The sequence below is a fragment of the Geotrypetes seraphini genome, chromosome 8 (assembly GCF_902459505.1).
Source record: "Geotrypetes seraphini chromosome 8, aGeoSer1.1, whole genome shotgun sequence".
In the NCBI taxonomy this organism is placed as follows: Eukaryota; Metazoa; Chordata; class Amphibia; order Gymnophiona; family Dermophiidae; genus Geotrypetes; species Geotrypetes seraphini.
In genome coordinates, this window is record NC_047091.1 from 137,830,500 (window position 1) to 137,858,423 (window position 27,924).

General features: G+C 42.3%; 1 long non-coding RNA gene across 1 annotated transcript in view; it reads right to left on the reverse strand.

Annotated features, from left to right (window-relative positions):
• The window catches only part of LOC117365169, a 104,538-nt gene extending 99,213 nt beyond the window's left edge, over positions 1-5,325 (reverse strand). Inside the window, exon 1 of the long non-coding RNA XR_004540371.1 lies at positions 5,076-5,325. This is a non-coding gene — a long non-coding RNA (uncharacterized LOC117365169). The remainder of the gene's footprint in view (positions 1-5,075) is intronic.
• Positions 5,326-27,924: the final 22,599 nt, after the last annotated feature.

Here is a 27,924-nt window from a genome sequence, read left to right on the forward strand (position 1 = left end):
AGTATCTTATCAGTGTTCTCCCCAAAAATATTTTCCAGCCGGGTGGCATGAAAAAGTAGCTAAAAATGTTAGCGCACCTTAGTAAAAGAGGGAGCTAATTTTCCCCACCACCAAATTTCCCCATCCTAGTAAAAGAGGGAGTTATTTTCCCCACCACCAAATTTCCCCATCCTGCCCCACCCGGCTACTTTTCCAGCCGGGTGGCATGAAAAAGTAGCCGGGTGGGGCAGGATGGGGAAATTTGGTGGTGGGGAAAATAACTCCCTCTTTTACTAGGATGGGGAAATTTGGTGGTGGGGAAAATTAGCTCCCTCTTTTACTAAGGTGCGCTAACATTTTTAGCACGTGCAAACTCCCGCGCTATGTGGGAAAACTAATGGCAGCTCAATGCTGGCATTAGCGTCTAGCGCGCGTGGTAATTCTGCGCGCGCTAAGCACACACTAAAACCATTTTTGCAACTTAGTAAAAGGAGCCCTAAATGTGTACTATTTTTATTAGTTAATTATTATTTTCCAATGCTCAATATGACTTCCTTTTTTAAGGTTTGACACTTGTGCCAGAATATTTTTACTAAATTTAAGAAGCATCCAGGGAATAATTAGATATTTGCCCTCTTTCAAATGGTATAGAGGTTTAAAAAAGGGAAAGGCGTTAATGAAGTCATTAGGTTCAATCTAGCCATTTATTTATGCATAAATTTAAACAACTAAAAAAAAAAGATACATATAGCTCATCCAGTCATACAAGAATGGCTCTACAGCAGGAGTGCCCACACTTTTTGGGCTTGCGAGTTACTTTTAAAATGACAAAGTCAAAATGATCTACCAACAATAAAATTTTAAAAACACAAAGCACACTGTACACAGAGAAAATGTTAATTATCATTTATATTCCATGGATTTTCAAAGAGGTCAAGGCAGATGACTTTATGCAATGTCACCTCAGGAACAACTATACAAAAATAGACAAATATACCCCCTCCCTTTTTACTAAACCACAATAACGGTTTTTAGCACAGGGAGATGCGCTGAATGCCCTGCGCTGCTCTCGATGCTCATAGGCTCCCTGCGCTAAAAACTGCTATTGCGGTTTAGTAAAAGGGGGCCATAGTGCAAAATATAGACAGCAGATATAAATTCTCAAAACGGACACTAAATTTAAAATAAAATCATTTTTCCTACCTTTTTGTCTGGTGATTTCATGAGTCTCTGGTTGCATTTCCTTCTTCTGACTGTAAATCCAATATTTATTTATTTCTGCCACTTCCCTTTTCTTTCTGTCTCTATTTCTTTCTCTCTCCCCCCCTGACTGCCTGTTTCTCTCTCCCCCTGCCCCCTCTTTATTTCTGCCTTTCTTTCTCTCTTTCTCTCCCCTTGCCTGTCTTTCTTTCTCTCTCCCCCTGCCCCCAAGCCATCACGCCAATTTCTCCACTTCCCCGATTCTTTCCCTACCCCCTAAGCCACCACACCAATTTCTCTCTGCTGCTTCCCTGAGGTAGGCCAGGCACGTACAAGCACCGGACTCACAAGACTTCACCTATGACATCAATTCTAACGTCGGAGAGGAAGTTCCAGGCCAGCCAGGCAGCGATTGGCTGGCCCAGAACTACCTCTCCGACGTCAGAATTGACATCGGAGGTGAAGTCTTGTGAGTCTGACACTTGTATGCGCCTGACCTGGCTCGGGGAGGCAGGAAGAAAAAGATTGCAAAGGCAACGCAATCGACTGACATTGCCTTTGCAATTCGGTGCAGCAGCAGCATTTCTCTTCCCATCCCTCCCAGCTCACAAACCCGTCGATAGAGTCGCTAGGCAAGTTGTAAGCTTCCCTCCATCACTGACCTATCTTTCATAGGTCAGCGATGGAGGGAAGCTTACAACTTGCTACTTTTACTTGCTTCGGGCCTTCCTCGATGCCGGGTCCTGCCTATTTTCTGTTTCCGTGAAGGCAGGACCCGGCAGCGAGGAAGGCCTGAAGCAAGTAAAAGCAGTAAGTTGTAGTCTTCCCTCCGGGGTTCTATCGTGTGCATGCCAGCTTCCCTTCTCTTCTCTCTGAAACCGGAAGTTGCGCCCCGTGGGGGGGAGGGAAGAGAAGTGAAGCCGGCACGCAAACGTTAGAGCCCCAGAGGGAAGCTTACAACTTACTGATTTTACTTGCTTCGGGCCTTCCTCGCTGCCGGGTCCTGCCTTCGCGGAAACAGAAAGTAGGCAGGACCCGGCAACAAGGAAGGCCCGAAGCAAGTAAAAGCATGCTGGCAAAAAAAAAAAGGCAGGCGTCAAACAAAATTTTCGGCGGAGAGTCAGCCCGGGAAGGAGCATCGCCGGTAGCAGAAGGATTCGCCAGGCAGTCATCTAAATTAGCTGGGCGGTGTGCCCGGCTAAAAGGCCCCGGGGAGAACACTGCTCATATTAACATAGTAATATGTTGTATTAGTGCCTTTTAACACTTGTTGAGGGGAAAATAATAAGCATTAGGCATAACATACCTTAATAACTACCCACCTAAATCTATTATTTCAAAATATTAAACCAGGACTTTATAGTCTATGATCCAAAAATACTAAAGAGACAAGTTAAATTAATCATGTATTTAATGGGTATAACTAATGGGCAGACTGGATGGACCGTTTAGGTCTTTATCTGCTGTCATTTACTATGTGACTATGTAAATTGAATAAACCACCTTTAGTATGATTAATTCCCATCTGAAATTTGTATGAAACAATAGCTTTTTAAACAGAATTTTAACATCTTATTAAACCAGCATTTCAGGTCCTTACATAAGGTATATCTGGGAGTGAAGAGACAACATTATAAAACTGGTGCTAATATTTATATGCTGTCACACCCGTGCTCTCTGTGAACACCCTGAGCCGTCGGGTAGTGACACGATGTTTGCTACTGGCGTGGTCCCTTTAGAATTAGGGTATCCTTTCAAGTTGGCCGCCACTAGGCAAATGCCTAACTAAGCTTATTCCCAAGGGCTTTGAAGAAACCACCCTTGTCAGAATGGCCTTGGTGCAAAAAATATAAGCTTTTATTCGGCCCCCGGCCGTAGAATCACTATGCCACTCCAGGTTTTCCTGGTAGCATGAACATAATACAAAACCAAAAGAAAAAGTTCATTTCACTCATCATTCAGTAATCAGCTCTGGGCTTGCTTGGTAAACCATATACAGTCATTTAGCTCTTTATGAGGCTTGGAAGTGAAACAGTTGACAAAAATAACTTTTCACTGTAGAGCTACAGAGGAGACATTCTTATTCATGCCTGAGAGACATTCTGTGTCTTCCTACAGTGTACTCATTCTCTCCAGCTGGGCTGGACTTTCTACCTGGACACGAGCAGGCTTTACCCTGAGAGAGTTAATCTCCTTTTCCCTTCGAGGCATACAGGCTAATTTAGTTACTTAGTTGCTATGGCAATCACCTCATAGCTGGGCACTTGCACGGAGTCCTGAAACCAGGAAACTCTGGGTTTAAACTGGCTAGAATTACAGCCTAGCGTTTGGTTCAGCTGTGAGAATGTCCTGAAGAGGAGATTACTGTGTCTTTCACAAATTGCAGCAAACCAGCATGTGAAACTACAGTACAGGATTACTTTCCTTGATAACTCCCACAGTCATTAGCTCAAAGAGCAAACAGAAAAATACAGCCAGAAAGAAAACCCTTTTCACAGACCTTTTCCCAGTATGTTCAGCTCTCCATTTCCGCTGGCCAGCTTTCCTGCATAGCCCTACTTTCCTCCAACACCATTGGCTCTGGGGGAAGGAATTCTGTAGCCAAATTACCAGCCTGTTCCTCAGTCATCTCCCAGTCAGTGCTGAGGAACTGTCCTGCAGGGCCTGAGGCAAGCTCAGCCCCGTTCTGCCTCTGCTCTTCTGCCAAGCCTCGTGCTGCTCCTCCTCCTTCCTCCCCTTGTTCTCTGATGAGCCTGGCTTTAAGCTGAGGAAAAGAACCACTCCCCCTTGGCTTTGGATGGGGAAGGGAATTCCTTCCTCAGCCCATGCCATTTCTCTGAGGGGAAACTGCTTGTGAGTTTTCTGTCTTACAGGCATCGGACAGTAGCAAGGCAGATTCTTCCTGCCTGGCTTTGGGACTGCTTCAGGTAAGTCTAAGCCTTCCTGTTCTATTTCCATTTCTTCATTGTCACTCACCGGGTAGTCAGCTAATTTATTGACCTGGGCACTGACCTGGTCAGCCCTTCTGCACTGGGGTTTGTATACTTTCCTTCCTTTCCCTGTGGCAAACCTTGGGAAAGACGTCCGTTTGTCACAATGCCCATTACATGTTGTGGCAGGGACGCTTGGGCTAGGCCAGTGTGACCTACCCGGGGTCCCGTGCCACAAGGAATAATGATTGTTTGTGACCCGGATCATGCCAGTGGCTCCCAGGCCCACTGGTGTACTCCTGCCAAGTTTTTCCACTTAGCCCAGAAAGAAATAAGCCACACTGAGTTTTCCTAAAACACAGCCAGTGCTGGATTTAATTGATAAAGATAATTGCATTCATAGTCAGGTCAGATGACATAATTGAGCAATTGTACAAAACAGTTGATGCCTCCAGGTTAAACCCAGTCCTTAAACAAAAAACCAATATTTAAAGCTGTGGCACTTCTCATAACTGCACCAAATTAGAATAAGAAAACAACAAAAAAGGACTTTCAATTTCCAAACTTCATTTGTCCTTAGAGCTGGGCGGGGAGAGCAGCCCCGACCTAGTCCAACTGGCCAGGCTGTTTCTCCCAGAAGAATATGTTAGGCTGAATAAAGCAACTCTCCCTCCAATCCTGGAGGTCTCAGGGCTACAGTCTTTTATAAACACTTCAGCAACCTAGGCATTATTGCGACAAACAGTTCTTAACCTTAGCAAACAATACAGCAAAAAAAAAAAAAAAAAAAGGCTTTTTTCTTCCTCTGGAGCCTTCTACAGGGTTCCCTTTTCCACAGGGCTCTTAGTTTAAAAAGTCCAGTCCAGATTTTGTAATCCCTTTTAGGTCACACACTTTCACCGCAGAGAAACATAGAAAGAAAAACAAAAGGCAAAAATATAACCTTGAATGCCAGAACTCTCCCACCTGTAGTGCAAGCTACATTTCCATGGGATCCTCAGCTGCCAGCTCTGAAGGTGAGCTGCTATCCCACTGCATGGAATCCTATAAGGGAGTTTCTTCCTCAGGTCTCCCTGCCTCTGAGCTAACCTCTTCCATTTCCCAGTCTCCCAGCTGGGGTTGGAAAGCAAGAGAACTATTTTCCTCCTTGCCTCATCGGCTTGGCTTTTCTTTCAGCTGTTCCTCCTAGGCCCCTCTGGCTCTCCTCTCTGTCCCTGCTTTGCTGGAGGATAAGGGCTCACATGTGTCAGGCCCCTCCCCCTAATTACAATCAATGAGCACAGCAGAGGCTTCCTGGCTTGAAGCCAAGGTAATTCTCTGTCTCTCCTTAAAGGGACAGGATTAAAAGTTGCAGCACAAGTCTATCTAACTTTCCCCAGCTGCACTGCTCTAGGCTTGAGGGGAAACCTTAAAGACACCATCTTGGCACAGGAAGCAAACTAGAGGCTCTTGGGTAGTGTAGTTTTCTGTACTGCAATGTTTCTGGTTTAAACCTAGGTTCTGTGGAGGGAATAGGGGGGACCTGCCGGGTGCTTAGCACAGGCTTTCTATCACCTTGCCCAGACTCCCTGCCACAAAGTACATAAATTTAGAATGTTGACATTTATATGCATATGTGTGCACATTCACGTAGAACTGCCAAAATTCCACCTAAGTGCTATTCTGTGAATACCTGCATAAGTTGTATAGGACTATATTCAGTAAATAGCACAAAAAAAAAAATTGGCACGCTGTTTACAGAACAGCACTTAGAGCCAATTTCTGCGCCAAATTATGGGTACCCTACCAACTGAAATCAGGTATGATTCCTGGCACAAAGTTAGACACAGATTCCTGGTATTCAGTAGTAATATGCAAGTTTCAGGTTTATTCCTTTCTTCATTTACCGTCCATCTAAACATATAAAATGGGGGAGAAAGATGAAATCAGAGAAGAGAGGTAATAGGGAAATAGAAGATGGGAAAGTGGGAGGAAGTGCTGTAATCAATAGGAAAGAGCACACTTCTTTAGTGAATGCTCTGACTCAACCATGGCCAAGAACATAAGAATTTCCAAACTGGGACAGACCGAAGGTCCATCAAGCCTGGTATCCTGTTTCCAACCGTAGCCAATCCAGGTCCCAAGTACCTAGCTAGATCCTAAGTAGTAAAACAGATTTTATGCCGCTTATCCTAGGAATAAGCAATGGCTAACCCATGCCATCTCAAATAATGGCCTATGGACTTCGCTTTTAGGAAATTATCTTAACCTTTTTTTAAACCCTGCTAAGCTAACTGATTTCACCACAATCTCCAGCAACGAATTCCAGAGTTTAATTACACGTTGTATGAAGAAATAATTTCTCTAGTTTGTTTTAGATCTGCTACTTAGTAACCCCTTTTGAGTCAACAATTATTGGTGCTAATTGGCTCATTAGCCAATTTAGTTGTGAATGCATAATTTTGCAAATGTAAATCTGGGCTCCATTTATGAAATCCAGGGGACAACGTGTAATTTCAAGGGTGGGGCTCAAACTTGTGCACTTAACTTATAGAATACTGTAAGTTATGTGGGTATCTGTAGCACCTAGCTGCTAATGCATCAGCTGTATGACTGGTTTAAGAGCTCATACCTACTCATAAATGCTACATGCATGTGTATCCAGTTAGGCTAGTACTCTATGAAGTGAAGTAGACGCCTACATTCCTTTGTAGAATAGGCTCCTACCAGGCACCCTCTGGGCACCTAATTTAGGTACAGTACTCAAAACCACAGGCTTCTTGTTAAATCTACAGCAAACGTCGATTGTGTAAACTGTGATCAGTTCAATCACAGTAAGTGCAGCTTTGCATGCTTTAGACCAAACCAGAATGAGGCATCCAAATAATTGCCAAAAATGTGGCAATCACACAGACTGTAAAACATGCAATACTTGCTGGCAGGCCTGAACGATCATCCCGGTCTCACAGAGCTTGCCCCACTCCCTCACTATGCAGTCGGATGCAGCTCCGTATCAGCATGCGTTTCTGGAATCCGTCTACCTGCCTCTCTTCCAGGCTCACATGCCTCTCTAGCCTGGCCATCGTTATAGAAACTCTGGAGCTCGAATGTTATTTTGCTCTTCTTTTTCTTTTCAAAGTGAGGAGGGAGTTAGGAGTGTAGGCCAATCCAGATGGATCTACAGGGGATGGGCAGGGAACTGACACCACCAGCAATACACTAAATAGGTATCCAGGAGGTCTAATCCCCTTGCTAGCAGAGCCAAAACAGGAACTTATCTGAGCCTGGAGCCGGACCAAGCAACAGGCCACACCAAGGAGCAGATGAAACCAGAAGCAGGAGAGAAACCATCCATTTGCCTGATGGAGATAGAGAATTCTAGCTGGCCAGTGAGCCTACCATTCTATATATGACAGAGCTCAACTCTGGTATTCTTTATATCTGCCTTCTGGTGGGTGGACACAACCCACTTGTCTCTGGATTCATCTGCTGCTGATGACAAGGAAATATTTGTTAAGCAATTTTGCTTTTTCCTCATCCACATATTTCTCTTTTGCATGCCCTCTAGACACAAACAGATCTAAATAAAATTCTCCCCCCTCCACCAAGACTTATTGTATTTGAAAAGCAAAGATGAAAAAAAAAAAGAAAAAGAGAGACAGAAAATAGCTAATTACTTTCTTTATTTCTTTTAGTTTTTCACCTCTTGTGGTTTATGAATTTTGGTGCTCATTTTCAAAGCACAGACTTACGAAGTTTCATAGTAACATATGGAACTTTGTAAGTCTATGTGCTTTGAAAATTAGCCTCTTTGTGTATGTTTTATTGTAAGCTGCTGTGGATTTACAACAGTATAAGTGCATTAAATAAATAAATAATTGCTAACTCTTTTCCCTAACTTTTCAACTATTTCTTCTAAAAATATAGGAGCCTCTTTTTCCTTTTATTTTTATTTACTTTCCTAGCAAATGGGTTCATTGCTTTTACAATCCTTTCTTTCCATTTTGGCCACTGCATATCCACTTTCCTTAGATGTTCCTAACCCATTAATGACTCTTTGAAGAAGTTGGTTTTCCTGAAGTCTAGGACCCTTGCTCTTAAATAAACTGTCAATACCTGTGCCCTAATACTAACCTATAGCATCTTTGATCACCAGATCTTAGGTGATCACCCATTACAACACCATAAGCACCAGGTCTAGTATTGATCCTTCTATGTAAGTTCTGTTACCTGTTGCCAAACAAGGGTTTTCCCTGTAGAGAATCTAAGATCACCTTACTTCTAGATAGCACAGTCAGGATGAACCACTCAACATTGAAGTTGCCTTGAAATAGCACCTCTCCTATCCTAGCAATTTTGTGAATGTTTTCAATTAAATCTCTATTTCTTCTGCCCTTGAGAGATGTCTGAATTTTATACCAATATATATGGGTATTCCATTCCCTCTTTCCAGGTTAATCTACAATGCCTCCTACTTGCTTCATAAACCCTAGAGTTCTGTTTAATATTATTTTTTTTAAATACATAGCAACATTTTTCCATCATTTCTTCCTATCCTTTCCTTGCTAAATGGAGATCATAGCCCAATATAACTCTATAAAACATCAGATATATCACACCCAGTCAGTTTCTAGGCTTCACAGCTCTGGATCATTCAAATCACAGACACTAATAAGAATGAGAATGCTTTGCAGAGAATTATGATTGCAATGGATTTGACAAATGAATCCAGGACTTTACTGTTCTTACACAACAGAGAAATGAATGTGGGTTGAAAATCTTTTGCAAAATACAAGGAACTTATTCAATAGGCTCCTCTTGTTTCACATGTTGTAAAAGAGCGCAATTTCACCACTCTTCTACCAGGAACTTGTGCAGCCGTGCCCTCTTGCATAACGCCACAAGCTGCACATTTTCCACAACGAAAACAAGAGGAGTGGTGTATGGGATGGCGTGCCCTTGCGGGTTAACCTATATTGGTCACACTGCCAGATGTTTCAAGACTCGGTTATTTGAACACCGGTCCAATATCGGTCACAAAAAAGAAGTTGACATCCTGACTCCCAACTGTGCCAAAGAACAGCATGATTTTGATGATTTTGTGTTAGAACACATTCCTGTTACCCCACGGAGGAGCAATGTGAAAAGGCTTTTGTACTAGCATGAACAGCGCTGGATTTTCTTTTTGGATACTATTTGGCCTCATGGCCTTAATCAGCGGGTGGAGTGGGTGGCATTTTTTGGATGAGTGAAAGTTTGAAGAATGAATGGCAGTTGTATGGATGAATGGCAGCCGTTTTTTGGCTGTTGCTATGACGCTGTAACCCGGAAGTGCTACCGGAAGTTGGATCCTGCAGTTCCTTTTTAGCAATGGGCGTTTCTTGTGCCGGTGTGCACGGAAGAGGAGTGAAGTTTTCCAGCTGATACATTCCCTAAGGAACCCTTTGAGAGGCAAAACAAGGCACTTGGAGGATTGGACATGGATTCTGGACTGCACATCTAAATGGTGCCGTGGTGTTTTCATCAACAGTCTGGCCAGACATTTTCTACCAGTACAGCACGGCGTTTCAGACCATGGTCCTAAGCTAAGTAAAACTTTTTTTGCTTTTTCTGTGCACAATGATGGGTATATTACCCTTTTGATAATTACATTTCAGTGGTGGTGGAGTTTTTTGCCAGTAATAGTACATAAGCAGCTTGGACTTTAAACAGTATTGAAGTTGTTTACTGCTTCATTGAAATTTTTGAGTCTTTTTCTACACTCAGGGGAGTGTAACCCATCTCTGGTGAGTAATATTTTACAGTTAAGTTTTGGGATTTTTTTCTATTACTCTTTGTTTTTTCTTGAGAGATGTTTAAATATCTACGTGATATAAATGCGTATGAGTCGAATCTATTTCATTTGAAAGGAAGCTCTGGAATGAGAGGGCATAGGAGTAATTTAAGGAAATAATTTTTTACAGAAAGGGTGATAGATGCGTGGAACAGTCTCCTGGAACAGGTGGTGGAGACAGAGACTGTGTCTGAATTCAAGAAAGCATGGGAGAGGCACATGGAATCTCTTAAGAGAGAGGAAGAGATAATGGTTACTGCGGATGGGCAGACTGGATGGGCCATTTGGCCTTTATCTGGAATCATGTTTCTATGTTTTTTATGTACTGTACATCCAGCAACAGAATGCTAGTCCTAATGACCACGTTTGCACCAAATCACAGAGAAGAGAAATAATTTGAACTTTTTTTTACTTTCCCAATAATTGTTTTTAGGACAAGCAAAGACTGAGGTCCAAAATCTCTAAATGGTACTGTAAGAGGCAGCAGTAGGCCACCTACCATCGCCTAATTCAATTGGTGTTAGTTGCAAAGCCTGTATTGTACATTTTGGCAAATCAAAATACAGGGAATTGCAGTAATCCAGAATTGGCATCAATATTGCAACCATCACAGAATGAAAATTATCCACAGACAAATAATCTTTTAGCCTCCTCAGAAGTTTCAAGTGGAAGAAGGCATTAGATATTACTGCTTTTATCTGTAGTTTAAAAGAGTTGAGAATATTCCCAAATACTTGCAATGATCAAGTATGGGAATTTGAACATTACAAAAGGAACCTCAGATGGAGATTGTGCTAATTCTTCGCAAAATCTGTGTCTTGCTGATATTAATCTTTTAATGATTAGCAAACATCCAGTAACTAACTGCTTGTAAGAAGACTGTCAAATAAGACTGTCAAATACACATTTTTAAAAAGAAAAGCTTTTAGGTTAGTTTTAAGTTTATGAAGGGACATAATTTCTCTTAAATGTTTGGGGGCTGAAATCCAGAGTGTAGAAGCCATAACTGAAATAATACTGTTGAGTTGATGTATCTTAATGAGGGGATAGTCAACAGATTTTGATTCGAGGAATGTAAGGAACGTTGAATAGTGTGCGGTAGTGCTGCCCGATTCAGGAAAAAAAATTCAATTCGATTTGATTCAGCCTATTGAATCGATTTTTCGATTCGATTCGATTTTTCTACCCAATTGGGTGTTTTTTTTCAAACATCCTGGTGAGTTTATTTTATAGCCTCTCACCCACTCCACCTCCTTTGCCCTCTCCCACCCACACCGGGGCTGTGGTGTAAACAAAATAAACAACAAAAAAGACTTATCCTCTCTCTGTTAAATCCTAGCTCAAGTTTGCAGTCTAATACCAGCTCTGGCAGGATACACATTTCAAATCTGACACATTGTAATCACAAAACAGAAAATAAAATTATTTTGTCTACCTTTTGTTGTCTGGTCACTATTCAAATCATTTTGGTCCTAGGCTCGGCGACAAAAGTCTTCTGATAACTCGCTTGACAGGGTCTCTGTCCATTTGTCATTTTCTTCTTTCTCCATGCTAACCATCCATCTTCCTTCTCTGTCCTCCCTTTCCCTCCTTTGGAGGTCTGACATCTTTTCTTTTTTTCATCTCTATTCCCGTAGCTGCAGCGATGAACCCCACCATCCCCAGATCCACCATCTCTCCTTTTCTCAACTACCCTTTCATCCAGTATCTCTCCCTCCTTCCCCACCAGCTCTCCCTTTCTCTTTCTAACTACCTTCCTATACAGTATCTCTACCTCCCCCAGAAACCATCCCTTGTGTCCAACTTCTCTCCCTTTGTTCCTTCCCTCCCTAAATCCCATTATCATCTCTCTCCCTCTCCTGTTTTTAGATCCATTATTTCTTCTTTCCCTCCACCCATCTCCCCTGTCCAAGTTCATCTCTCCCTCCCCCAAGTCCATCTCCCCGTACATCTCCCCCTCCACAAGTTCATCTCTTGCATCCATCTTCTCCCCATCTCTCCTTCTCCAGGCCACCAACTCCCCCAAATCCATCTCCCTTCTCCATGATCTCCCCCAAGTCTATCTCCCCCTCCACCATCCATCTTCCCACCCTCCACCAAGTTCACCTCTCCCATCCATCTTCTCCCCATCTCTCCTTATCCAGTCCACCAACTCCCCCAAGTCCATCTCCCCTCTACCCCATCTATCTTTATTTTGACGTTACAACATATTGCTGGTGGCAGTAGTGATTTAGCGATCCACTCCTGCTGTTACTCCTTGCATCTTCTCTCCACTGCAGCCTGCCCTCAGTGAAAACTTCCTGTTTCCGCTTGGGCGACCGAATGGAGAGAAGACGCCCGGAGTAGCAGCAGGGTAGTGAATCGCATTCGCTACCGCCGCTTTTGCCTGGCTGGGGAGGAGAGGAAAAATACTTCTGGCCGAGAAGAAGAGAGCCTTGCTGCCGCCAATCTGCATGCAGAGACCCGTTCGGGCTTTCCTTCTGCCACTAGAGTCCTTGCTTCTGATGTATCTTCCGGTTTCGCAAAACTGGAAGTTATATTAGAAGTAAGGACTCTGGTGGCAGAGGGAAAGCCCGAACGGGTCTCTAGCAAGGGGGCCAACGAATCGGTAAGTTCAATTTTTTTGCCAAAACAAATTGATTCAAATCGATTCACCTGAAGTGAATCGGTGAATCGATTTGAATCGCGAATCGGGCAGCACTAGTGTGCGGGATCAGTAGCCTGTTAATGTACTCCGGTTAGCCTGCAATTCTTGTTTTAAAAGTCAGTAAGATGTTTTTAAAAGTGATTCGATGCTCAATTGGAAGTCAGTGAGCTTTGATCAGAAGAGGGGTTATGTGTTCATATTTACGTGCTTTTGAAATTATTTTTACCGCAGTGTTTTGGATGATTTGAAAACGTCTTATTTCTTTCTTGGTGATTCCCTTACATAATGAGTTACCGTAATCTAGACATGATATAACTAGGGAATGAATGAGAATGATCAGTGAGGGTTTGTCATACGGTACCTCAGTCTCACTCTCAACCCAATTGGATTTAATTACATTTCTCAGATGAGCAGTCTAAATTCCTAAGAACATAAGAACATAAAAATAGCCTTACTGGGTCAGACCAATGGTCCATCAAGCCCAGTAGCCCATTCTCATGGTGGCCAATCCAGGTCACTAGTACCTGGCCAAAACCCAAGGAGTCCAGGAATATTCCATGCTACCGATCCAGGGTAAGCAGTGGCTTCCCCCATGTCTTTCTCAATAACAGACTATGAATTTTTCCTCCAGGAAATTGTCCAAACCTTTCTTAAAACCAGCTACACTATCCGCTTTTACCACAACCTCTGGCAATGCGTTCTACAGCTTAACTATTCTCTGAGTGAAAAAAATTTCCTCCTATTGGTTTAAAAATTATTTCCCTGTAACTTAATCGAGTTCTCCTAGTCTTTGTAATTTTTGACGGAGTGAAAAATCAATCCATTTGTACCTGTTCTACTCCACTCAGGATTTTGTAGACTTCAATCATATCTCTCCTCAGCCTCTCTTTTCCAAGCTGAAGAGTCCTAACCTTTTTAGTCTTTCCTCATACGAGAGGAGGTCCATCCCCTTTATCATCTTGGTCGCTCTTCTTTGAACCTTTTTTATTTTTATTTTATTTATTTTTATTTATAATTTTAATAGTTACAATATCAAATAGTTACAATATCAAATAAAAAAGGTGTTTCCACAAATTTACAATAATCATACTTTCATACATATTCCTTTCAAAGCCCACAAGAAAAGGGAGACATGATACGATTTCAAATATACACATTTATAGGAAAGAACTAAAGAAATGATTAACGACTCACGATTTATCCTCGCGAGTCCTAAGCCATTTCCTATTCTATCTTGGATTTTAATCTTATCCTCTTGTTTCTCAGTGTAAAACTAAAAAGCCACTTTATTATTAATTCACTTCTGTTCTCTAGCACTCAGAAATTGTTGTAGTTGAATGAGATCCCAAAATACATATTCAATGTCTTGTAACTTAAAAAGACATTTACATGGAAATTTTAGATAAAAAGATGCCTCTAGAGCTAAAACTCTAACTTTTAATTTCAAAAATTCTTTCCTTCACAATTGCGTAGCTCTAGAGACATCTGGAAAAATTCTAACCACATCTCCACAAAATTTTGTTAATCTATTTTTAAAATAAAGTTTCATAATTAACATTTTGTCCATCTCACTCATGCATGTTATCACCAGGGTGGACCTACTCTGAATCACATCCTGACTATCTTCAAGAAATTCAGTCAAGTTAATATCATGTGTCACTAAGTGGTCCACCCCCTGGGCGGATTCTTTTTTTTTTTTTTTTGAGGAATGTAATAATAATAATTAATTGGGAAATTTTCCACATTGGGTAACCCCAGTATTTCTTTAAGAAATTTTCTTAACAAAATTTCTGAAGATAATAAATGAGTTACTGGGAAGTTAACCAAGCGAAGATTCCTCCCTCTATACATATTTTCCATAATTTCCATTTTTGAATATATGACCATAGAATCCTTAACAGCAGATACTGAGACAGATTGGAGTGTATTACATTGAGCTTCTACCACATTTAACCTTTTATCCAAACAGCCTAAATTGGTATCCACATTATCAAGCTTTTGAGAAACAGACTGTGAAAAATCTACTGTTTGTTTCACAGTTAACCTGAGAAACTCTTCAACTCTAGAGATACCTAACCACAAATCTTTAAGGGTAATATCTTGTGTTTCCTTCGATGGTGGTTGATCCTCCACTACTCCTACAAAATCAAGTGATTTAGGTATCCCAGTATAAACTAGTTTATTTGTATGAGTGGGGGATACCACTTGTTCGGGGGAAGTAATGGGATTTATATTCCCATTATCACTTGATATTGGATGAAGGGGAGAAGTCCTATGAAGGGGACTAATTGAAGCTCCTGAGCTAGGAGAGTCCATGTTAAGTGGTATCTGAGAGAAATTAACAGTTGATATTTTCAAGTGTCTGTCCATAGGGCCAGAAACAGCTGGGGTAGAACTTTTAGGTTTAATTTTCCTTTTCCCCATGTCCTAAGTCTATAAAACACAAAAACATAGAAATAACAATATGACCTTGTCTGCAGCTCCTCAGGGCTCCAAAAGGCACCCAAGGGGCAGAACGTGCCCCTTTGGGCACACCCCTTCGGCCACACCCTGTGGCCGCAACCGCGGCTTCAATTTAAGGAAATTGGTGGAGACGGACCCAGTGACATCAGGGGTCCGTCTCTTGTAGTGCCTGCACATGGGGCCGCCAAGGAATCGCTGCTGCTTCTGCGGGAAGCTCGGGGTCTCAAGACAAAGTGTCACGGGCAGGCACTCGATCCCAGAAGATATCCGCTCCGAAAAGCCGCAACAGCGGCTTCAATTTAAGGAAATTGGTGGAGATGGACCCAGTGATGTCAGGGGTCCGTCTCTTGAAGTGCCTGCCCGTGGGGCCGCCAAGGAATCGCTGCCGCTGCTGCAGGAAGCTCGGGGCCTCAAGACAAAGTCTCCTGCACTCGATCCCAGAAGATATCTGCTCCGAAAAGCCGCAGCAGCGGCTTCAATTTAAGGAAATTGGTGGAGATAGACCCAGTGACGTCAGGGGTCCATCTCTTGTAGTGCCTGCCCATGGGGCCGCCAAGGAATCACTGCCACTGCTGCAGGAAGCTCGGGGCCTCAAGACAAAGTCTCCTGCACTCGATCCCAGAAGATATCCGCTCCCTTTGAACCTTTTATAGCACCACTATATCTTTCTTGAGATAAGGAGACCAGAATTTAATACACTACTCCAGATGAGGTTGCCCCATGGAGCTACACAGGGGCATTATAACATACTTAGTCTTGTTAACCATCCTGTTTACTTTTTTGGCCGCCGCCATCACACATTGGGCGGAAGGTTTCATCGTATTGTCTATGATGATACCCAGATCCTTTTCTTGGGTGCTAACCCCCAAGGTAGCATCCGGTAACTAAACTAAAATTTACCCCCTCTTTTACTAAGGTGTGCTAACCGATTAGTACATGCAAACTGATTTAGCGCACACTAAATCAGTTTGCGCATGCTAATCGGTTAGCACACCTTAGTAAAAGAGGGGGTTAGTTTTATAGACTGGGTCATCAATCAAATGGAGCTGTAATTCTGGTTATTCTTCCCAATGTGCATCACTTTGCATTTGTCCACATTAAATTTCATCTGCTATTTGGACGCCCAGTCTTCCAATTTCCTAAGGTCCACAATCTGCATGCCTTTTAATAACTTTGAACAGTTTAAGTTTCAAGTTTCAAGTTTATTCATGTTTTTGATTAAACGCTTATCTAGAGGTACTAAGCGTTGTACAAAGATTTTAAAAAATAACAAGGACATTACATTTAAAAAAAAAATTAAACATACATAATTCTTAATAAGACATACTTGGGTGACTACTTTATTAGCCATGAGAAACAATAGGAAAGAGGGGAAGAACTACAATTTTTTTTAAAAGAAAAAAGGTACATAGATGGAAAACACATAAGGGATGGCATTGGAGAATTGCTGGCATAGATATATATCAGTGTTGAAAACTGTTAAAAGCAGTGCATTAACAATTAAAGGCATCTTTAAAAAGAAAGCACTTTAAACTGCAAATTTAATCACCTCACTCGTCGTTCCAATTTCCAGATCATTTATAAATAAGTTAAATAGCACCGATCCCAGTACAGACCCCTGCATTACTCCACTGTTTACTGTCCTCCATTGAGAAAAATGACCATTTAACCCTACCCTCTGTTTTCTAACCGATGACCAGATCCTAAGCCACAACTGAACTTTGCCACCTATCCCATGACTCTTTAATTTTCTCAGGAGCCTTTCATAAGGAACTTTATCAAAAGCTTTATCAAGCAGCCTGCCCTTTCCAAAATCCAGACACACTACATCAGACATATGGGCCCTGAAAAAAACCTGGATTCTCTTCATGTTGTGGCAACATCATTTGATCAATGTAAGAATTAACTAAAGATATTACATATAACCTTTCAAGATCACAGAGATTCCTTCATCTCCCTTGCTTGCTCTTCCCACCAGTCTCTATCTGCCCAAAACACAGAATTCCTCTGCAGGCAAGCTATTTGAAACAGGACTGCTGTTTATGGAAGGTTAAACTATAAGCATGTGAAAATGACTGGCTCACAGCACTACCCTAATTTTACAACAGTTGTGCGTACATGAGAGTGGGAAGGAACATAAGAACATAAGCCGTGCCTCTGCTGGGTCAGACCTGAGGTCCATCATGCCCAGCAGTCCGCTCACGTGGCAGCCCATCAGGTCCAGGACCTGTATACTAGCCCTCTATCTATACCCTTCTATCCCCTTTTCCTTCAGAAAATTGTCCAATCCCTTCTTGAACTCCAATATCGTACCCTGTCCTATCACTCCCTCTGGAAGAAGCGTTCCAGGTGTCCACCATGTATACTGAGCAAAAAACAGAGGGCTCAAGCCTTCCGCTTAGCCATTTCGCTCCCCTCCAATCCGTCCAGAATTCGGATGCATGACTCATACTCAGGGAGAGCCGCTATACTCACGTTACCCCTCTCCTAAAGTCACTTAATTGGCTTCCCATCCATTTCCGAATACAATTTAAACTCCTTTTACTGACCTACAAATGCTCTCACTCAGCTACCCCTCCCTAACTCTTTTCACTTATCTCCCACTATGTTCCCCACCCCCTCACAAGCTCTGCTCAGCTGGTAAGTCCCTCCTATATCTGTGCCCTTCCTCTGCCAATTCCAGACTCTATCCCTTCTACCTTGCTGCGCCGTATGCTCGCAACAAGCTGCCCAAACTCGGGCGGGCTCCGTTTCTGACAGTGTTCAAGACCCAGTTAAAAGCCCATCCCTTCAAGAGTGCTTTCAACACCTAACTCCTCTCACCTTGGGTTCTGCATCCCCAACCCTACAATATATGGCATGTCTGTCTGCAGGGCAGGATTAATGCATAGGCAAACCAGGCATGTGCCTAGGGCCCAAATGTTTAGGAGGGGCCCTCTCAATTTCTGCCAAGGTCCTGGTAAGAAAGTTGCATGCAGAAAGAAAGGTTGGCTGAGGGAGGCCAAAACAGTGTGTACTCTTCCCATCTTCTGACGTCATTCTTCAGGCAGCAGGGGAATCAGCAAGCAGCAGTTCCCTGCTGTGCAATCCTTTGCTGGTTTTCCTCTGTAGCGAGGACCAAGGGGACCCCATTCTGAAACTTTTGAAATGCATTTAGATTATGATAAGGGGCCCAATGGGCTTGTTTGCCTAGGGCCTGCCAAAGAATTAATCCTGCCCTGTCTGCCTGTCTGTCCAAGTTAGATTGTAAGCTCATCCGAGTAGGGTCTGTCTATTAAATGTCAAAATGTACAGCACTGTGTGTGCCTCTCAGTGCTATATAAGTGATAAATGGTGTCAGGTAAAAAGCGCGCCGGGACAAAGGCGCGCCCAGACAATTGAGCGCAGTGCGTGCCACCGCGCCGCTCTAAATTATTGTTTTTACTGCTCCAACGGGGGGGGCGTGGGGGGGCACCCCCCCACTTTACTTAATAGACATTGTGCCGCGTTGTGGGGGCGTTGTGGGGGGTGTGGGGGGTTGTAACCCCCCACATTTTACTGAAAACTTCACTTTTTCCCTGTTTTTAGGGAAAAAGTTCAGTTTACAGTAAAATGTGGAGGGTTACAACCCCCCACACCCCCCACAACGTCCCCACAATGCGGCGCGATGTCTATTAAGTAAACTGGGGGGGTTCCCCAACAAAACCCCCCGGAGCCCCTAACAACTGTAATTTAGAGCGGCGCGTGCTGCGCTCAATTGTCGGCGCACGCTTTTGTCTTTCGCGCCGTTGTCTATGAACCGTGATAAACAGTAGTAATAGTAGGGCCATATATTTAGTACATTATTCAACACTGCAGTTATTTACCCCAGAAAATATTAAAACAACCAAGGCAGGGAGATTGGTGTGCTAAATGCTGAGGGATAAAACTACCAGCTTATTCAGAAATGTTACAGTATCAAGCACTGAATTTCTAAGCAATAAGATATTACAAACAAAAAAAAAAAATCCAGTAAAGCAATAAAAACTGGGTCTGGGAAAAATGTCAAGTGCTTTAATTATGTTTTTCATGCATAATTAATGCAGCACAGCACTTCCTTCACATCTGGGGTGTGCTGCGACATCGCTACAGAAGCAGGCAGGGGAACTGAGGTTCTTAAGAAGCCTGCTCCAAAAATGCTATAATCAAATAAGGAAATTTCATGGCAGAAGAATCTGTTCATGAACTGCATAGTCCTCAAGAAAAACAAACATTTGTCCTCTGGTTGATCTTGAGGCGGTCTGGAATGCAGAAAAAAAATGATACACTGTACCATTTATATTTGCAAATAAATAACACAAATTAAAAATTACCATGAGAACTTTCCGTCAGCAGTATGTGTCAATCTGAATTTACATCTTCAGGAAACAGCACTGATAAATGGAAATTTCAAGGCTTTCAGTCATTGTGGGGTGACGAGGGAGGAGGGGGAGGAGAGGAGGGGTGTTTATAACAAGAAGGGACTGTGCCAAAGCTTACAGAATACCTCCTCTGTGATGCATCCAATTATGCTCCCTCCTATCTGCTGTAGGTAAGCCTGCAATGCACCGCAGGACAGCAACTGGAGATAGATTGAGGCATTATGCCCAGCCCAGGCATCCATTGGGCTCACAGAGAATGAAGGTCAATTTATAAAGTGCTTCAGATAATCTTCCAAAACCAATAAAGGAAGGGCTGATTATTATTAATCCCCACCCTGCACTGTCTTGCAGGAGTTCCAAGTTTAAGCTCTTCCTCTGGTAAAAAAAAAAAAAAAAAAAAGGAGCTGCTAAACAGTCCTTATCTCCAGTACACTTATTATTTATTAGGATTTGCTGTATTTACCGCCTTTTTGAAGGAATTCACTCAAGGTGGTGTACAGCAAGAATAAGTCAAACCTAAGTAATAAACAATTACAGCAGTAAAAATTTTCAAATTGCATTACATAGTATACTACAGTACATTATAATGTCAACACAATACGCAATAAAACATTTTAATAGGCAGCATAGGGTTTAAGCAAAGATGGAGCATATGTAGATAAGATAGAATAGCAGAAGTAAGAAAATAAGGGGACTAGTTTAAAGAAAGTTGCTAATGAGGTCAGACTGATGCTTGAAAATGATCTCAGCTAGTGTAGGAGTGGATAAGCATGTTCTGCTATACAGTGGCATAGTAAGGGGGGTGGACCGCCCTGGGCACCAGAACCTCTCCTCGTCTCCACCCCATCCCCCACTCCATTCCACCCATCCCACGCCATGCGTGCGCCTTCACTCCCCCCCCCCCCCTTGTATATCTATCTCTTCGCTGGCACAAGCAGCAGCTCCAACCTGCTGCTCGCACCAGCCTCAACTCTCCCTCTGATGTCACTTCCTGATTGCGGGACTAGGAATTAACATCAGAGGGCAAGCCAAGGATGGCGTGGGCAGCAAGTTGGAGATGCTGCTCATGCCGGGGAAGTTAAAGAGGTGCAGAAGGGAAGGGCGCACGCGGTGTGGGGGGTAGAGAAGACAGCGGGGGAGGGGGAGGTGCCACTGCTGCTATAGTATATGCAGCTGGTGTCACTTTTTGTTGGTGCGTGTGACTAGCAAGTCAGTTACTTCTTCCATTAAAAACCTGGTGAAGAGCCAAGCTTTCACCTGCTTCCTGAAGTGGAGATAGTCTTGTGTTAAGTGAAGCCTTTCAGGGAGTGCATTCCAGGGTATGGGGGCTACTCCAGACTTGCAGCTATAAAAGCAACTTTATCCATCTCCCAACTTAGAGAATGACACAGTGACAAAATTCATCACCATTCCTGTCCCCGCAGGAAACAATCCCATGTCATTCTTTAGTATCTATCTCAGTCCTTCTACACCAGCATTCTTCAATGCAAGGCTTGAGGGTCAGTGGCTGTGCCCATTCATACTCTGATTCTTATGTGAGCCAAGTAAAGGATAATGAACCCATTGTGACATCACTGATGAGGTTGGCTCTTAGGCGTTGGTGGAATGAGGCGTTATGATGTCACAATATCTGCTCTGGATACCAAAGACTGTCATTCTTTAGTGTCTATCTCAACTTCAGTCCTTCTACACTAGCATTCTTCAATGTAAGGCTTGAGGGTCAGTGGTTGAGCCCATTCATACTCTGATTCTTCCCTCTCCTTAAAGAATGACATGGAGATGGTTTCCTGTGGGGACAGGAACGATGATGAATTAGGGATTTTGGATTTAGCTCATGCCTTCTCTCAATAATTCTAGGTGAGTTGCATTCACATATAGTAGGTATTTTCCTGTCCCTGGAGATCTTACCAGCTGGCAATGAGGATTAAATGAGTTGCCTGAGATCATAAGGAGCCACAGTGGGGGTTTCCCTACATCTGTGTCACTGCCCTCTGTTTAGTCTTCTTAAGGGCAAATTCATAATTGCTGACTACAAGTTTACAGTGATAAATGTATAAGCAGTGAAAAATCAGATAAAGACATTTTTTCAGTCAACATTTTTTTACAAAATTTCTGGTTTTCATGTATAATAATATAGCTCAGTTTTTCGTATATTTCAAAAGCCAGGAATATCTCCGTTCCTGAGTCCAGTGTCTCCCCAATTCAGTTTCCCTCTCCACTACCTCCCCCACAGTCTTCTCCCTCTCCCACCCCCTCTGTCCAGCAGTATTCGTCCCCTTCTCATTCCTCCAGGTCCAACAGTACCTCTGCCTCTTATTCAGTCCCCCCGCTCCCCAAGGAACCAGTGGCAGCTCATCTCCCTTTTTGCACACCTCCTGTCCAGCAAAACCTCTCTCCCTTCCACAGTAATAGAAAACAGAATTAAAACACCACCACCATTTAAGAACACTTGCTTTTTGAACACTGTGATTCTGTAATATATCTCTTGGTTTATTTAATTCATTTTATGAGATGTAAAGAATGAAACTAATCAAGACTTCAGATACTAAGAACATGAGCTACAAACTTAGGGAACCAGGTCCAATTCCCACTGCAACTCCTTGTGACCCTGGGCAAGTCATTTAACCCTCAGAAAGTACTTGCATATAAACTTCTTTAGTTATATCATAGAAAGGCAGTATATCAAATCCATGAACCTTTACTCTTACATCATTAGATTAAGAACATAAGAATTGCCATACTGGGACAGACCGAAGGTCCATCAAATCCAGTGGCCAACCCAGGAATAAGTAGTGGATTTCCCCAAGGCTATAGACTTCTCAATAATGGCCTATAGACTTCTCTTTTAGGAAATTGGCCAAACCTTTTTTAAACCCTGCTAAGCTAACTGATTTCATCCACATTCTTTGGAAATGAATTCCAGAGTTTAATTTCATGTTGTATGAAGAAATTTTTTCTCCAATTTGTTTTAAATCTACTACTTAGTAGCTTCATTGCATGCCCCCTACTTTTAGTATTTTTGTAAAAAGTGAACAAGAGATTCAAATCTACCCTTTCCACTCCACTCATTATTCTATAGACCTCTATCATATCACCCCTGAGCCATCTCTTCTTCAAGCTGAAGAGCCCTAGCCGCATTGACATATTCTAAAGGTATTCAGGTAAAGCTGATCATCTATTCACCTAGAGGTGAGAAGAGGGAGGAGAAGGGAATTGAAATAACAGTATAAAAATAAAACAATAAATTAATGATTTTCTCACTGCAGGAATCTTATCTCGTATCCCTAACTCTTTCATTCATGTAATGAAACAGGGAATTTAGAACAAGAGTGAAAGGAACATTCACAGAAGGCTCCAGCAGTCATTATACAGTGAGACATTCATACTGCGAGACCTCCAGCCACTAGAGTTTGCAGGATAGTTACAATGTGCATGCATGCGATAAACCTGCATATACTGTACTGGAAAAAGAGAATGTAAATCTATCTCATGTATATTCATGACAGAAGTAGAGTGGAGGTGTGGCCAAGTGGTTAGAGCTGCTGCCTCAGCACCCTGAGGTTGCAAGTTCAATCCCAGCAGTGTTCTTTGTGACTCAGGGCATGCCTAGGGTTACCATATGGCTCCAGAAAATGGAGGATGGATTAAGACAACCAGGTTTTACTTCCATGAAAGCAATATAAGTAAAACCCAGATGTCACAATCTTAGGGCTCCAGAAAAAGGAGGATGGATTGAGACATCCGGATTTTACTTTCATTGCCTTCATTGGAAGTAAAACCCAGAAGTCTCTTATCTGTCCTCCTTACTTCCACTGCTTTCAATGGAAGTAAAATCTGGATATCTCAATCCATACTCCTTTATCTGGCGCTGTATGGTAACTATAGGAAAGTCACATAATCTTCCATTGCCCCAGGTACCACAGTTAAGATTCTGAGCCTGCTGGGACAGATAGAGAAAAATTACTATTCTCATCTTGGGTTCTGCATCCCCAACCCTATCTCATGTCTGTCTGTCTGTCTATAGACTGTAAGCTCTTCTGAACAGGGACTTCTATAAATGTAAAAATGTACAGCACTGCATACGCCCTTCAACACTATATAAGTGATAAGTAGTAGTAGTATTCAAAGTATTATAAAGCGCTTTGGGTGATTCTCTTCATGAAAAGGCAGTTAATAAATCCAAGTAATAAATATCCTGAAAATTCAACTAGCTAGAGTCCTCCAGGAAGTAGGGAAACAAGTTCCAGCTGTGCTAATTTCCATGTTCTTCCAGTGTTATTTTGGTATCTGACTTATCACTAATGTTAAAACCAGTAAGATGATCAACTAAGGCAGCCCTAAGCTTCCCCCTACCCCCTACTTCATTTTCCTAATCCAACCCTCCCATTTTCTTCCTTCTGCGTACCATGTAACAGCAAAGCACACATTTGTTTAGTGTTACTATAGGGTCACACCTTTATTATATACAACATGTGACATCACACACCCATGCCAGGCCCCACATCTCTCTAATCTAAGGCTGCCAACTGGGTCCAAATTGGCAGGACAGGGTTGATCCAGTCCTGAGTTTACCCCAGTACACGCTAGGATTTGTAGTCTTGCTTTTCTTATGGAATGTAACGGGGAAATCTGAACTACAAGTCCCGGCATGCAACTCCGTCCTGCTAATCTGGATCCATTTGGCAGCCTTACTCTAATCAATGCCCCCTATTCTCCCCCATGCCAGCCCACCATCTAGATCAAAGCTAGCAGTCGACATGGCCATACAGACCAGCATAAGGCCTTTCTTTTGACGCACCCAACCCAGCAGACTGGCAACAGTGGAACTTCCTCTTCCATCCCTCTTACTATGGCTGTAGCACAAGCATCTTCCTTGTTCAAGTAATCCAAGCTGTGATAAAACTGCCTTCCCTTATCACTTCCCGTTTATCAAATACCATCTAAATGGCTTACAAAAGGCAGCAGCAGAAAGAAAGGAAGGCAGTAAGACTACAACATGATCATGTTCTTTTATTTCCTACTACAATTTCTTGTTTAACTTTCTCACCAGATTGACTAATTCAGGGGTCTCAAAGTCCCTCCTTGAGGGCCCTAATCCAGTCGGGTTTTCAGGATTTCCCCAATGAATATGCATGAGATCTACGTGTATGCACTGCTTTCAATGCATATTCATTGGGGAAATCCTGAAAACCCGACTGGATTGCGGCCCTCAAGGAGGGACTTTGAGATCCCTGGACTAACTCTATCCAGTGAATAGAAGGAAGGTGATTTGGAAGGAAAAAGAAAAAGTAAACTAAATATTATTCTACGCTTGGAAAGACAAAGTTTTAGGTGTTGAGACATTTTATGTGTGTTTATTTTTGTCTGCTGAGTATGACCATTTGCTATGTATGGTTGCTGGTTTGGTGTTTCAATAAAGATATTTACAAAAAACAAACAAACCCCAAATGTATGAGAAATAACAAAAGAAAACATTAAGGGCCATATTCTGTAAACAGTGCCGTTGTCGGTGACTGTCTAAAAAATGGCCACTGATCATGTGTCAGTCATGTAACAGCACTGTTTCTAGAATCATGGCTTCATGAATGGTAGGTGCCGGAAATGTAGGCCAGGGTTTTAAAGGCCTACATTTCTGCCACCTATCTTTCACATGTATCGCGGCTATGGAGGCATTTTATAACGCCTAATGCCACTTCGGGCGTTAACCACACCTACAGTGGCATTGGGCATCATAAAGTGCATCTGTAGATGGTAAAATGGCAGCCATTTTGGAGGCAACCTTAGGCACCTCCATTTTTTTAAATCAGTTTTTAACTGGTTTTAAATGACACAGTCAATTACTGCGCTGTTTATCACCAATTAAAAGAAGTTAGGCGATGGCAGGATGCCTACCGCCGCCTAACTTAGAGAGCCATTACTAGAATCAGGGCCTAAATATCATAGACAACAAATTTGAAAGGTTGGATTTTACAGTTTAACCACGAGACACCACTGTCCTACAGGCTGGATTAACACTATATTGAGTCCTAGGCAAACATAAATTTGTGGGACCCTACCACAGACTCCTATTTATGTTTATGTTTATTTAAGATTTGATCTACCGCTCCTGCATTTTACTGACCTAAGCGGTTTACAATGTATCAAACTAAAATGAAATTAGGTACTTGAGAAAAACTACCCTATCTGTCCCGAAGGCTCACGATCTAGCTAAAGTACCTGATAAACTAAAAATATATAATAACAACATATTTAATGAATTGGATATTCAGCTTGCATTTATTTATTTTTATAACAACATATAATACATTTCCAAGATCAAAAATCCAAGAGATAGAAAATAGAAATAATGAAAGAAGATAAAAATTAAAAATAAACTAAAACAAATTTAAGAGATAGAAAAGTCTCTGAAGCGGCCTGATAGCAAACAGTCATGTTTTAGTGCAGGTCTTAATACAACTCCCGGCCCAGCCCACTTCACAGATCTGTCACTGGCAGAGCTTGAGAGCATCAAAGAAATTAACATTTTTAAAACATATCCACTAAAACTGTTATATGAAATAAATAAACCCAAATCAACACGAATCAGTACAAATTAATACAAATTAAGACAGATTGCGGTCCCCATTCCATTATTCAATTCAGGAGAGCCATTTGAAAAAAAAATGTGTTTTTACATGTCTCTTAACATTTTGAAATGATTCTTCCTTCCTTAACTCTACTGGTAAGTTGTTCCACAATATTGGAACCAAGTAGAAAAATGCACCATTTCTGGTTGAGGCAAGGTGAGCCTTTGAGATATGGGGAACAGCTACTCTATTGTCATTTATAGATCTCAACGAGCGACTAGGTGTGTAAAATAATACTAGATTAGAGAGATATAATAGTTGTAACTCAAATTATGCCCTATGTGCCAGCATCAGGATTTTAAATTTAATTCTAAATTCGATTGGTAACCAGTGGAATTTCAAATATAATGGACTTACTTGATCATAGATGTGTGCGCGACCTAACAGCCGAATTGCCGCATTTTGAACTGTTTGTAAACGTTTCAGTTGCCCTATTGTTATTCCCGCATATACCAAGATGCCATAATCCAATTTACCTCTTCTTTCAACTACAGGAGATGGGGGAAGGGGGTGAGAGGGTGAGATGCTCAACATTTTTGCAGCAAAAACAAAAATTAGAAAGATTGTGGAAGTCATCTAAGACTCAAGGGCTTTGCATTGAAGAACACTGCCCCTGTATGTGCTTAGTTTGCCAATGCCTTAATCTCACTCTGTCCACAGCCTTGCCTATAGCAGTGTTTTTCAACCGCTGTTCCGTGGCACACTAGTGTGCCGCGAGATGTTGCCTGGTGTGCCGCAGGGCCGCCATCAGGGCAGTACTACCAGTCCTGCATTCAGGGGCCCGGAGCTCACAGGGGGCCCGAGGCAGGGGCGCCAGTAGCTCGCCAAGGCAAAGTGAGTCGATCACCCAGGACTCACTTTGTCTTGGCGATCTAATCTATCGAGCCGATAAGTCTTCTTCTCCCCGACGTCAATTCTACAGTCGGAGAGGAAGTTCGGGCCAGCCAATCGCTGCCTGGCTGGGCGGAACTTCCTCTCCGATTGCAGAATTGACGTCAGGGAGAACATGCGTCGGCGTCGGCTTTGGGGCCTGTTATCCATTGGTGGGTCCTGTTCCCCGATGGCAGCGGCAGTGGCAGTGGCTTGGTGAACGGCAGGGAGAAAGAAAGAAAAGGGGCAGGCAGGGAAACAGAAAGAAAGCAGAGAAACAGAAAAAAAGACAGAAAGGTCAGGGAGAGAGGAAGAAAAAGTTGGGGGAGGGAATGAGGTGTGGAGGAGAGAAAGCATACAGGCTGATAGAAGGGAAGAAAGATTGGATGCACAGTCAGAAGAAGAAAGTGCAACTAGAAATCACCAGACAAGGTAGGAAAAATGATTTTATTTTAAATTTAGCAAAGTGGAGGCAGTATTACCACAGTTTTCAAAGGAATTTGCCCAAATAACTTAATAGTTAACTGGGTAAATTCCCAGAGATGAAAACTTCCCTTCACTTACTATGCACAGTTCTGAATTTATATCTGCTGTCTATATTTTACAATATGGTCACCTTTTACTAAACCGCAATAGTGGTTTTTAGCGCAGGGAGCCTATGAGCGTCAAGAGCAGCGCTGGGCATTCAGCGCAGCTCCCTGCGCTAAAAACTGCTATTGTGGTTTAATAAAAAGGATGGAGGGTATATTTGTCTATTTTTGTATGCTATAAAAACCAAATACAGAGAGAGACTGAGAGCTGTTGACGAAGAGCTACGTGTGTGTCTTTCTTCGATTCCAGCCAGAATATCAGCTTTGTGTTCAGCCAAACAGGCCCAGGTTTCGCACTGAATAAAGTATTTTATAATTTTTCACTATTCTGTTTACTTAATATTTCATAATAAAGTAATTATAAAATACTTTCTTTGTGTTTATTTGATTCCTATTCAAGAGAATTACTTTATATATAGTCAATAGGC